We start from the raw sequence: 11,508 nt of genomic DNA, 5'->3' as shown, positions 1-11,508 counted from the left end.
GCAGGGTAGCCGGAAACTCTCCACACACTCACCGGACCTGGGCTAGGACTGGGTCTGGGGGCTCCCGGAACTCGGCAGAAAATCCTACTCGGCGGGCGGGATGGGGGAGGCACTGCAGAGTGGTGGGGGGCGGCCTGAGGGGCTGGGAGAGGGTCCGGCCCACGCTGCGCCTGGGCTGGGACTGGTCCCGCGGGCGCAGGGTAGCCGGAAACTCTCCGCACACTCACCGGACCTGGGCTAGGACTGATCCTAAAAATTTTAAGTGGAATTACCCAATGGTGCAGCAATTCTACTTTTGGGGGAGGATATACACCCAAAAAAATTCAAAATAGCATTGTCAAGAAATATTTATATATCCTTATTCATAGCATGCTGTTTACAATTGGTAAAGTGTAGACATAACCTAAATATTCATCAATAGATGAATGGGTAAACAAATTAGATTTTACAATAGAATACCATTCAGCCTTTAAAAGGAAAGAAGTTCTGTCACAATCTGCCACATAGATAAACCCTGAGAATACTATACAGTAAGTAAAATGAGCTAGTCACAAAAAGACAACTTCTAGACAATTCCAACTGTTGGAGGTACTTAGAGTGGTCAAAATCAGATTAAAAAGTAGAAGGGGATCCCCAGGGGCTAGGGAGATTGTTAGCGCTTAATGAAGTTAGAGTTGCAATATCATAAGAAGAGTAGAGTTTCTGGGATGAATGGTGGAGATGTTCGAACAATATGAGTATGAAGAATTCCACTGAAGAACTATCCAGTTAAAAACAGATTGTACCAAAATAAAATAGTTGGAGATAAGAGAGAGGAGAGAGAGAGAGAGAGAGAGAGAGAGAGAGAGAGAGAGTTTTTCCTAGAATCCTGCTGTGATCCTAATCTATATAATTATAGAGAGTTATTTCCTGCAAGGCAAATTATGATGTGGAGTCAGAGGAACTCTCACTTAAACACTAAGTAGTCCTTCAACTGCATAAAGGAAATAGATGGTGATCCTTGCAACAAACTCCTTTACAGAATGGTACAGAAATAGCAAGCATCTGGACTGATTTCTGTTGACTTTTATGTGTTTGTCTAATATGTAACTATCGATCCTGGGACAACCATGGTGGCCAAGTGACCCATCAAGAGTCCCTCTCTGTCCTGCCCTTTGAAGATCATCTGGAGTGCGTCTTTTGCCTGGATTGACCTGTTACTCTTTCACTTCTTTCTTCTTGTCTTTCTCTTTCCTCTCTTTTGTTTTCACATAAGACGTGTGTTCACAATTATATGCTATGATAATAATCCACCTATACTTCAAAGATAATAATCCACCTATACTTCAAGATCATTGATTAATAAAATGTAACAACTTTAAGGAATCAGTCTTTTTCCAGTCCTAATTGTAAAAATAATTATATTATAACACAATTAGAGAGCATGTTTTTGAGAATCTATTATGTGCCAAAGAGATAAGCTGCTAAATATATGCTATAGTGCACTATTTCATAAAATCCTCACAATTTAGTGAAGCGGGTGTGATTGCAGTTCGCTCTCCTTTGGGGCTCACATTGTAGATTCAATCAAATGCAAACTGAAAATACTCAGAAAAAATTTATACTGAATATATTCAGACTTCTATCCTTCTTTGCTCCCTAAATGACACAGTATGACCATTAGTATAATATTTATATTGTAGTATCACCAGCAATCTATAGATGATTTAAAGTACATGAGAGAATGTGCATAGGTTACATGCAAATACTACACCATTTTCTATAAGCAGCCAGAGCATCCACAAATTTCGTTATTCACATAGATACTGAAGGACAATTGTATTTCCATTTCTCAAATGTGGAAACTATGACTTAGGAAGAGAGATGAAGTCACTTGTCCAGACTTGCACAGGTAGTATTACAGCAATGAATTAAACCGAAGATTTTGATTCCTATTACTTCCTTGAATAAAGAAAAGCCATCATTGTTACTTTCTTACCTTAATGTTTTGATGCTTTGTGTTCAAAATACTTTCATATCAAGTTTATGAGTACCACTTTGTGAACCTGTAGACTTCTGGGAATCTAAAATTTGCCTCAAATTCCTTTAATTATGAAAAACCCTTGCTTGAGGATGTAATTCTGTGAATCACTTCAACAAGCTTCTTTGATTTAGCTATCTTGTTTTATTAAACTAAACATTCATAATTTAATATTTTGGTTTAGCTTCTTTTAAATGTCACATAAATGTGATAATCATTAGGACAGAAGCAAGAAAAAATTTATGATCTTAAGATCTTTTTTATATCATGAGATGAATCAGACTTACAAAGTTCATAGCACAAAAACTCTTGATGGATTCTAATTTAGTGGAAGATGTGCATTTTCCCCTTCGGGGGAAAAACTTTTCTTAGATGTTGTTTGCAACAGATGTTTGTAACATTTGAACAGAGATATGAGGAGCTAGGGAGATAACTCAGTAGAATAAGTGCTTACTTGGCAATTGCAGGGTCCTGTGTTCAATCCCCAGCATGGCAATAAATAAATACATAAATAAACAAACAAACAGAGATAGGAAAGAGTTAGCTAAGGAGAAGGAAAATGGTGAGTCAGACAGGAGCAAAGAATGTGAGGACTGAAAGAGCCTGGAGATTTTAGGTTGCAAAAAATCTGGAGTGAAGTAGTAAGGGAGAGGAACTTGGAGAGAAGCGGGGTGGCCTTGTTTATAGAGCCTTGTAGGCTTTTTTTCCTTTTGGACTTAGAAGTTTTATGCATGTTTGGTAGTTAACTTATACTCTGGGATCAGGAATCCTTGGCACATGTGAAATCATAATGCACATTAACTGTTATAATTACAAGAGCAGGAATGGATATTAATGACAATGTGATGTAGCTTAAAGGAAATGATGTCACTGTACAATGACATTTCAGTCATTGACGGACTGCACATGCTTCCAATGATGATCTCATAAGATTATATTGCCATAATGACATTCTTTTTATTTTATTGAGAACAAATAGCAATGAGACAGTTTTGAAACTGATTAATAGGACAGTTTCAATTATTAATATACTGTACACTGTTATCTTCTTAGTGGTTATCCACAGTACAAGATGCAGACAGGATATGCTGTCTAAACACTATTAGTACAAATCTTTCTTCTCATTGAATTAAGTGAAAGTAGCTGTATGTCTATCCTAACTATTCTGCATATACAGATACAAAATGGTCCTTCCTTTGTATCCCATTTTTTTTGTTTAGTCCTGTGCCATAATAACATTATATCTGTACATTCTAGGATTTTTTCACAACAAAATCACCCAACAAAGAAATTCTCAGTATACACTGTATGTTGCCTTAAATGATGTTTGACTAAGTATGGATTTCAGAGTTAAGCTAATCTTATATCATTCATTCAACAAACCTTTACTTATGGTCTGTCATTTCCCCGGCTCTTTGCTACTGAGAGGGATGAAAAATCCTGGTTTTCAAGGCATAGGAAAAAAACACATCTAACTGTAGCAGGGTAAGTTCAGTGCAATAGGAAAGGTATGGGCAGGAGATTATAGATGCACAGAAAAAGGATACCTAAAACTGGGGATGGGAGTTAAAGATGGGGGTCCTTAAAACAACTGTAAACTTAGCTAGCCATGCCTTGTAAGATGACTGCACGTGGGTAAAAAGCATGCAGATCGATGGATCACAGCTCAAGTCTGGAGACAAGAAGCAGCATAGCACATAAAACAGGACAAGATGATGTCCAGGGTACAGTATATTACAAGTTGGGCTGAGAAGAGCTACACAGGGGTCTTCCTAAGAGGCTAAAATCATGCAGTTTGCCCCATATGTAGGCAATGGTGAATCACTGGAAAACCTCCAGCAATAAAACTCTATGTCCAAAATTGAATTTTACATAGTTCACCCCATTACATATAATCAGTGTAAACAGGAAAAGGATGGGAGAATATTGAATAGGTAGAGGATAGCTAGGAGGCAGTCTAGGCAAGAGACAGTGTGAGTTTGCAGTAGACACTTCACATAAGGATAGACCAAATTAGGCAGCCTTTAAAAGCATATTCAGCAGAATAAATTGGCAGGGCATAATGCATTACCAGATGAAGGGGAGGTTAAAAAAAAAAACAGAAATGCTCTAGGGTGCCTAGAAACTCTTCATCTTAGTACCTGAGTAGAACACAGGCATATCCCACAACAAGGAGAATGTGCAGGGCTTGCTGTGGTGCATACCCTTCAAAAGAAGTCATTATTTATCTAGCCTTCACATGCTCAAGATTCTTCCCTCTTTCCTGGAGCAGCCCCTGTTCAGTGAGTGGTGAATTCAAGAGCACACAAGCCAAGGCCCTTTTATGAATGCAGGAAATTTCTAGAGGGCCATTCTAGCCCTAGAGCACCCTGAAGAACCAGCAAAGTCCTCTGTTGTGTCTGTTACAGCTTGACTTCTCCCTGTGCCAACCCCTGCTACCCCACTGGCTTACAAGTAGTGTTCCCTGGATGTAATGCCAAATAAGTGTCTTGCACACAGATAATTACTTCAGAGTCTGCTTCTCAGGGGCCCAGACCTTAGAAAGAGGGGAAGACATTCAGCTTTGGGTAAGTTGAACTTGGTTTGTCTGTAAGGCTTACAGGTATAAGCATCTACCAGGGTTTTGGATATCTACAACTAAACCTCTGAGAGGAAGCTATAGCCTAGTAGTACTGGTCCACAATTCCCACCTGAGGAAGTAGGGGAATATTTAAAATAAAAATTTAAAAATTTTTCATTTGCTAGAAAACTCTAATTAGAACCAAGCCTCTTTACAACCAAAATGTAACCTGAACATAGATGAGGGACTATTTATAGCATCTTTTGAAAAATCCTATTTAAGTAAGTATTTCCATGTCATCAAAACACCTATTTGTCTGATTATAAATGTTGTCCCAACTCTACTGGGATCAGGAAACAACTTGCAGTACATGTTCCTATTAATTTTAAATATTCTAAATTATGAAACCATTTGGCTCTAAATGTTTCCAATAATATGGAGTATAAATGACGGTAAAATCACTTAGGCAGAAAATGTAGTCAAAATGCAAGTCTTGGGCTGGGGAGATATATTGATCTAAGCACCTGCATGGCAAATTCAATGACCCAAGTTTGATCCCCAGCACTGCATGCCATGCTGGCCCTGGTATCTTAGGTGCGCTGTTCCAGCCACCAAAACTGGGCCTCGTGACACACACCTTTAATCCCAGTGCTGGGGAGGCTAAGACAGGAGGGTCAGTATAAGTCTGAGCTATGTAGTGAGATCCTGTATCAAATAAATAAATAAAATTTTAAAATGTAAGTGGTGGACAAGGAATATCAGCATTTGGAATTGGCCAACCACTGAGACTAGGATGTTCACAAGGTATAGTCAAAGAGAACAATACTGTCAACAGAGGCCAAGAGATCAGAGAGCTCTAAGGAAGGACAGGAAGCAGGGGACTGAACACAGCAGGGTCAAAACCAGAAAGTAAAATATGTCTTTCAGAGCTGGCAATGGGTGGTTGACAGTGGTCACAGTGATACCATAAGTGAAGAGTGGCAGGACAGAGAAAGAGATGATGGAGACTGAATAGTTGCTAGTGGAGTAAGGGCAACTCTTTTAACATGAAGAAAGCCATAGGTACATTTAGAGGATTTATTAGTTAGTGTTTACTAGAGAACCAGATATAACACAAGATGCACAAATGTATATTTACAAGAATGGTTCAGAGTGGCCACCCACAGAGTTGGATGAAGAAATGTTCAGAGTCTGTCTGCACACTGGAGACTAAAGGATTCATTTGAAGGTGCAGAGCTCACTGCAGTGTCCCATGCAAGTATGTATCAGAAGGCCACGGGCTGGGGAGATGGCTCAGTAGAAAAAGTGCTTGCCTGGCAAGCACAAGGACCTGAGTTCAATCTCCGGTTCCAGGAAAAAAAAAAAAAAAAAAAAAGAATAAAAGAGAATAAATGTTTAAAAAGGGGTGGAGGGCTGGGGAGATGGTTCAGTGGAATAAGTGCTTCCCTGGCAAGCATAAGAGCCTGAGTTCAATCCTCGGTTCCGCCAAAAAAAAAAAAAAGTAATAAATAAAGGTCATTGTAGAAGGCCAATCAGTCAGCAATAAAAGGTTGAAGAGTCTATGTTAGAAACCAGGAGATGCTGAAGTCAAAGACTGTACCTCCTCCAAGAAACACAATTAGGTCTATACTTCTCATTTCACTTTATACATCCAGGTGACGATCTGTCCTAGGATCTTCCATACTTTAAGATGTGGAACTGCTGAGCCAATGTAGTTGAGCTTCTCTTACTCAAATTGACACAATCAATCAACCATCATAGAGGAAGACAGGGAGAAGTAAAGAATGAGAGGGTGAAGATGAAGGAGAAAAAGAAAGAAGTAACAGATACAATCCAGGAGGAAGGAGGCAGCCCTCAGGTGGGGCTGGGAATGGAACTCAAGCAGACTATGGGAATAAAGGACTGGTCTCCGGTCAGAGACTAACCCGTTGCTGTCTGAGATTGAAAGAAAGGAAATGAGAATGGGATAGTGTGAGAAATAGGTATATAGGAAAAGGTAGAGCCGTGGCTGATCACCTGTGAACCTCATTTTATCATAGCATATTAAATCATGTATTGTGCCCCTTCCACTATATCATAGGACCTAGCAACCAGTCCAGGAAGAACCTAGAACTCATAAACTGGCCCCACCTTGGAGTATTCAGGTGTCTGGCCCCTCTCTCTACATTAATGGAACCAGACAACTGGGGGAGTGCCAGCTACATAGTAGAACACTGTCTGAGGCACACATGATGGACAGGTAAGACTAGTAAGATTGAAAAGACTGAAATACAAGCAAACAGATGATAAGTAAGTTAAATGAACTAGCACTATGCTTAGAGACAAAGACACAGTAGAAGCAGGTGGGTGCGGATGCCCTCAGCTTTTAAACTATTTCTTAAAATTGTATTTAACCTTGTTTTATTTTTGTTTCTTTCTTTCCTTTTTTCTCATCTTTTCCCAATTTTTTTCTCTTTTTTCTCTTTTCTAAATGACTGAGGAGAAAGAACTCCAACCAAAGAAAACTAATCCCATCCCCAAAATCCAAAGAAGAAATTCAGATAATCCTGCCAATACTTTTTCATTCTTTTTTTCTATTCCTTTTTTCAGTTTCCCAAACCTTGCATGATCATCTTTTGTCCTCCAGCTTTGCTTCTACTTCCTTTCTGGTTATCTCTGTTTTATACACTATCGTACCTACAATTTCCCTATCACAGGAAAAAACCACTCTACCAAGGGGAAATACTTTGCATACAAACTCCTAATCTATAATCTGTTCTGTTATGTAACTATAGACTTTGCTTCTAGATCTAAAGTGCAAGATCAATAGTGACTACAGTTTGTCAGTTTCTAAATTATATTTAATACTAGTGCTATTGCTAAATTGTATTACTTCTTTAGCTAGTATGTCTTATATGTCATATGTTTTCTCTTCTGTAACAATATGGGAGGCTCTAGAATAACCTTGCCACAGCACAACACCAAAAGACTGGGACCAAGCCAAACAGATACCAACATCCCACTTTTAATTAATTGGGAAGGTAGGATCTTAGGACAGACACAAACCAAGAAACTCCTACACGGAGATACTAATGATATAGCTACCTACTATAAAAACTCACATGGAGCATCACAAAAAAAAATTTTTTTTTTAAATAAATGACAAGACAAAACAGAAAAATGTGATTTCAGACCTCCAGCTCTCCCAGAGGAAGTCCAGATGACATTGACAGAAGAAATTGGAAGACACACCTATAGTTTCTGAAATGATAACAGTTGAAGCAAAGAAACAAATCCAGGAGGCTACAGAAGAAATCAAGTAAGCAACAATCTCAGGTTAAAAAAAAATGACAACTATAATAAAGGAGTTGCTCAGCATATTGAAGGAAGACTTAGATTTTTAAAAAGAGGAATATAGAAAATAATGGAAATCTTGATTGACCAATATAGGAAATAAACAGAATGCATGAAATAGATTCAAAGGTATATCCAGGAATTTAAAAATTCCATTGAAAGCTGGAAAAACCACTTGAATGAAACTGAATATAGACTTACAGACCTTGTAGAAGGATCATAGCTAGTGATCAAGAAAAAAATCTTTAAAAATAACAAGGACCAAGAAATAACAATTCAATGGCTTCAAGACAATGCAAAGAAAAGCAATGTAATACTGATAGGTGTCAATGAAAAAGCAGGAGTTAAGGCTTTGCAGACACCTCTATCCTTCCTCTTAGTCGTTTGTTGCCAACCATGGTCAACCCCACCGTGTTCTTCGATATCGCTGCCCACGGCGAGCCCTTGGGCCGTGTCTCTTTCGAGCTGCTTGCAGACAAAGTTCCAAAGACGGCAGAAAACTTTTGTGCTCTGAGCACTGGAGAGAAAGGATTTGGTTATAAGGGTTCCTGCTTTCACAGAATTATTCCAGGATTTATGTGCCAGGGTGGTGACTTCACACGCCACAATGGCACTGGCGGCAAGTCCATCAACGGGGAGAAATTTGATGATGAGAACTTCATCCTGAAGCACACAGGCCCGGGCATCTTGTCCATGGCAAATGCTGGGCCAAACACAAACGGGTCCCAGTTTTTCATCTGCACTGCCAAGACTGAGTGGCTGGATGGCAAGCACGTGGTCTTCGGGAAGGTGAAAGAGGGCATGAACACGGTGGAGGCCATGGAGCGCTTCGGGTCCAGGAACGGCAAGACCAGCAAGATGATCACCATCACCGACTGGACAGCTCTAGAGCGTGTGACTTGTGTGTGTTGCCACCGCCAGACCAGACCATTCCTCTAGCTCAGGAGAGCACCCTTTGCCCTCCCTGCTCAAGATGCCCCATCATCTCTGCTCTTCTTGCAGTTCTTTGGGTTCCATGTTTTCCTTGCTCCCCTCCAAATGTACCTGGATTGCAGAGTTAAGTTTATGGTTATGAATAAAGCTAAATAATGGTTAAAAAAAAAAAGCAGGAGTTAACACAAATGATATATAATTACTGTTTCCATAGCTGAAAATTTCTCAAGTATAGAAAAAGAATCTGACATATAGATAAGTGAGACATACAGAACTACAAACATTTATGATCAAAACAAATCTATACCCAGACATATAATAAGGAAGATCCCTGAAATTCAGTACAAGGTAAAATATAAAGTTAGAGAAAATAATTAGATCATGTATAAAGGATCACATAAACTAGATCATCAGAGGGCCAGTCAAATAACTCAGCAGACTAAAGCAACTGCAAGCAAGCACAGGGCCCGGGGGTTCAATCCCTGGGCCTGCCATGCCAGCCCCACACCCAGGGTGCACTGTGGTGGCAATTGAGACTGGGCATGGTGGCAGGCACCTATAATCCCAGCTCTTGGGAGGCTGTAAACAGGTGGATCACTACGAGTCTGACCTAGTAGTAAGACCCTAAACACCCTGTAAACCCTTCCCTAAGGGCCAGAGAGATGGCTCAGTAGAATAAGTGGTTCCCTGGTAAGCACAAGGGCCTGAGTTCAATCCCTGGTTCCACCAAAAATAGATAAATAAATAAATAAACTTTTTTAAAAACCAAAAAACAAATCCTTCTCTAAAATTCAAATAAATAAATAAAATAGATCATCAGAATTACAACAGACTTCTCAACACAAACCATCAAGTCAAAAAGAGCCTATACTGAAGTATTTCAAGTCCTGAAAGAAAACAACTTCCAACTCAGATTGATGTGCCCTGTAAAAGTATCTTTCAAAGGTAATGGAGAAATAAGATACTTCTGTGAAATTTTAGTACCTGCATAAGTCTTGGCACTAGTGTCCCTTAGATAGATACCAAGATAACCAGTTAAAAACTTACCAGACACCATATAGTTAAGCACAGGATAGTGCTCAGATGCCAAGTGAGGCAGTCTGATTTTGAAGAGTTTTATGTTACCACTGTTGGGTGGAAGGAGTGTTTGAGACCAATGCAGTGACAAAGAGCAAAAGCCTAAACAAACTAAATATAAACAAGGTGAGAAAATCCTCAAGAAAAATGAATGCAAAAGACAAAGAATGAATGAAATCTGCTGGTGATTGGTAATCTAGAGAAGTGGTAGCACAACCGCAACAAACCTGCACTTTTGGACGTCCTCTGCTCCTATCTACCCACTAAGGAGCTGTATCATAAACTTCTTAAGTCTTGTATTTTCTTGGCATCATCATTGCCCTGTACTTAGGTTTTTTCTTTGTTCTAATAAACCACACCATCCACCATCTCTTTAAAAAAAAAAAAAGATACTTCTATGACAAAGAACAACTGAAGAAATTCAGGACCACCAATCCAACCCTACAAAGAGTACTGTAAAATATTTTAGATAGAGATACAAATAACCACAATTCCAAGAACATCAGGGCAAGCAATGAAACAAAGGCAGAAAGCAGAGAACCAACAGCAGGAAAATAACATGACAAAGATAAACCAATATGCATCAGTTATAACCATTGATATAAATGGCCTCAGTTCACCAAACAAAAGAAACAGACTAACATAATGGATCAAGAAACAAGATTCAAAAATATGCTGTACAAAGAAACACACTTAACTCAAGAAGAAGCACATAAACTGAAAGTCAAAGAATAGGAAAAAAAAATATTCCATGTGAGAGGAACCCAGAAAAAAAGCAGTAATAGCAATTCTGTTTGCAGACAACATGAACTTCATTTAACAAGAATGATCAAAAGAGATTAAAAAAAAAAAAGGTCACTACTTACTTATTAGGAGGAAACTTCGAGAGGAAGAGGTAACAATCATAAATATGTATGTACCAAATACAGAAGCACTCAGATAAACAAAACAAATTTTAACAGACTTGAAAAATCAAATGAACAATGATTTGGCTATAACTGGGAAATTTAATACCCTGTTATCACAAAGAGACAGATCAACTAGACAAAAAAAATATCAAAGAAATAACAGAACTGAATCAAATCTGTGAACAAATGGACTTAGTAGATATTGTCAGAGTGTTCCACCAAACAACATCAGAATACACATTCTTCCCAGTTGCACATGGGACATTCACTAAAAAAAACATATACTACCCTTTAGAACATACTTAAGTAAATAAAAGAATTGAAATTATCCCAAGCATATCTGACCATAGTGCAATGAAATTGGAAATGAATAGCAAAAGAAACAGCACAAACACAATAAACACACAGAAATTAAACAACAACCTCCCGAACAACCAATAGGTCACAGATGAAATTAAAACAAATTAAACATAGTAGTTTCATGTTTGGAATGCCTGTCATTCTGGTATTCTGAATATGGGCTGCTTGTCATGACATGCCAGTTGCTGCTATGATGTCTCTCAGGTAGGTGGATGTTCAAGAAGAAGGGGGTGGTGAATGAAAGCAAGAGACAGGAAAAGGAAAACTGTGGGACTGTCCTGCTTCAAGGTTGTATATGGTGAGATTTTTGGACTTAT

General features: G+C 38.8%; 1 pseudogene; it reads left to right on the top strand.

Annotated features, from left to right (window-relative positions):
- Positions 1–8,280: 8,280 nt before the first annotated feature.
- Positions 8,281–8,852, top strand: LOC101581970 (annotated as a pseudogene).
- The last annotated feature ends 2,656 nt before the right edge of the window (positions 8,853–11,508 follow it).

The sequence above is a fragment of the Octodon degus genome, unplaced genomic scaffold, assembly GCF_000260255.1.
Source record: "Octodon degus isolate 3935 unplaced genomic scaffold, OctDeg1.0 scaffold00125, whole genome shotgun sequence".
Classification (NCBI taxonomy): domain Eukaryota; kingdom Metazoa; phylum Chordata; class Mammalia; order Rodentia; family Octodontidae; genus Octodon; species Octodon degus.
This window is presented reverse-complemented; position numbering and strand designations above follow the sequence as displayed.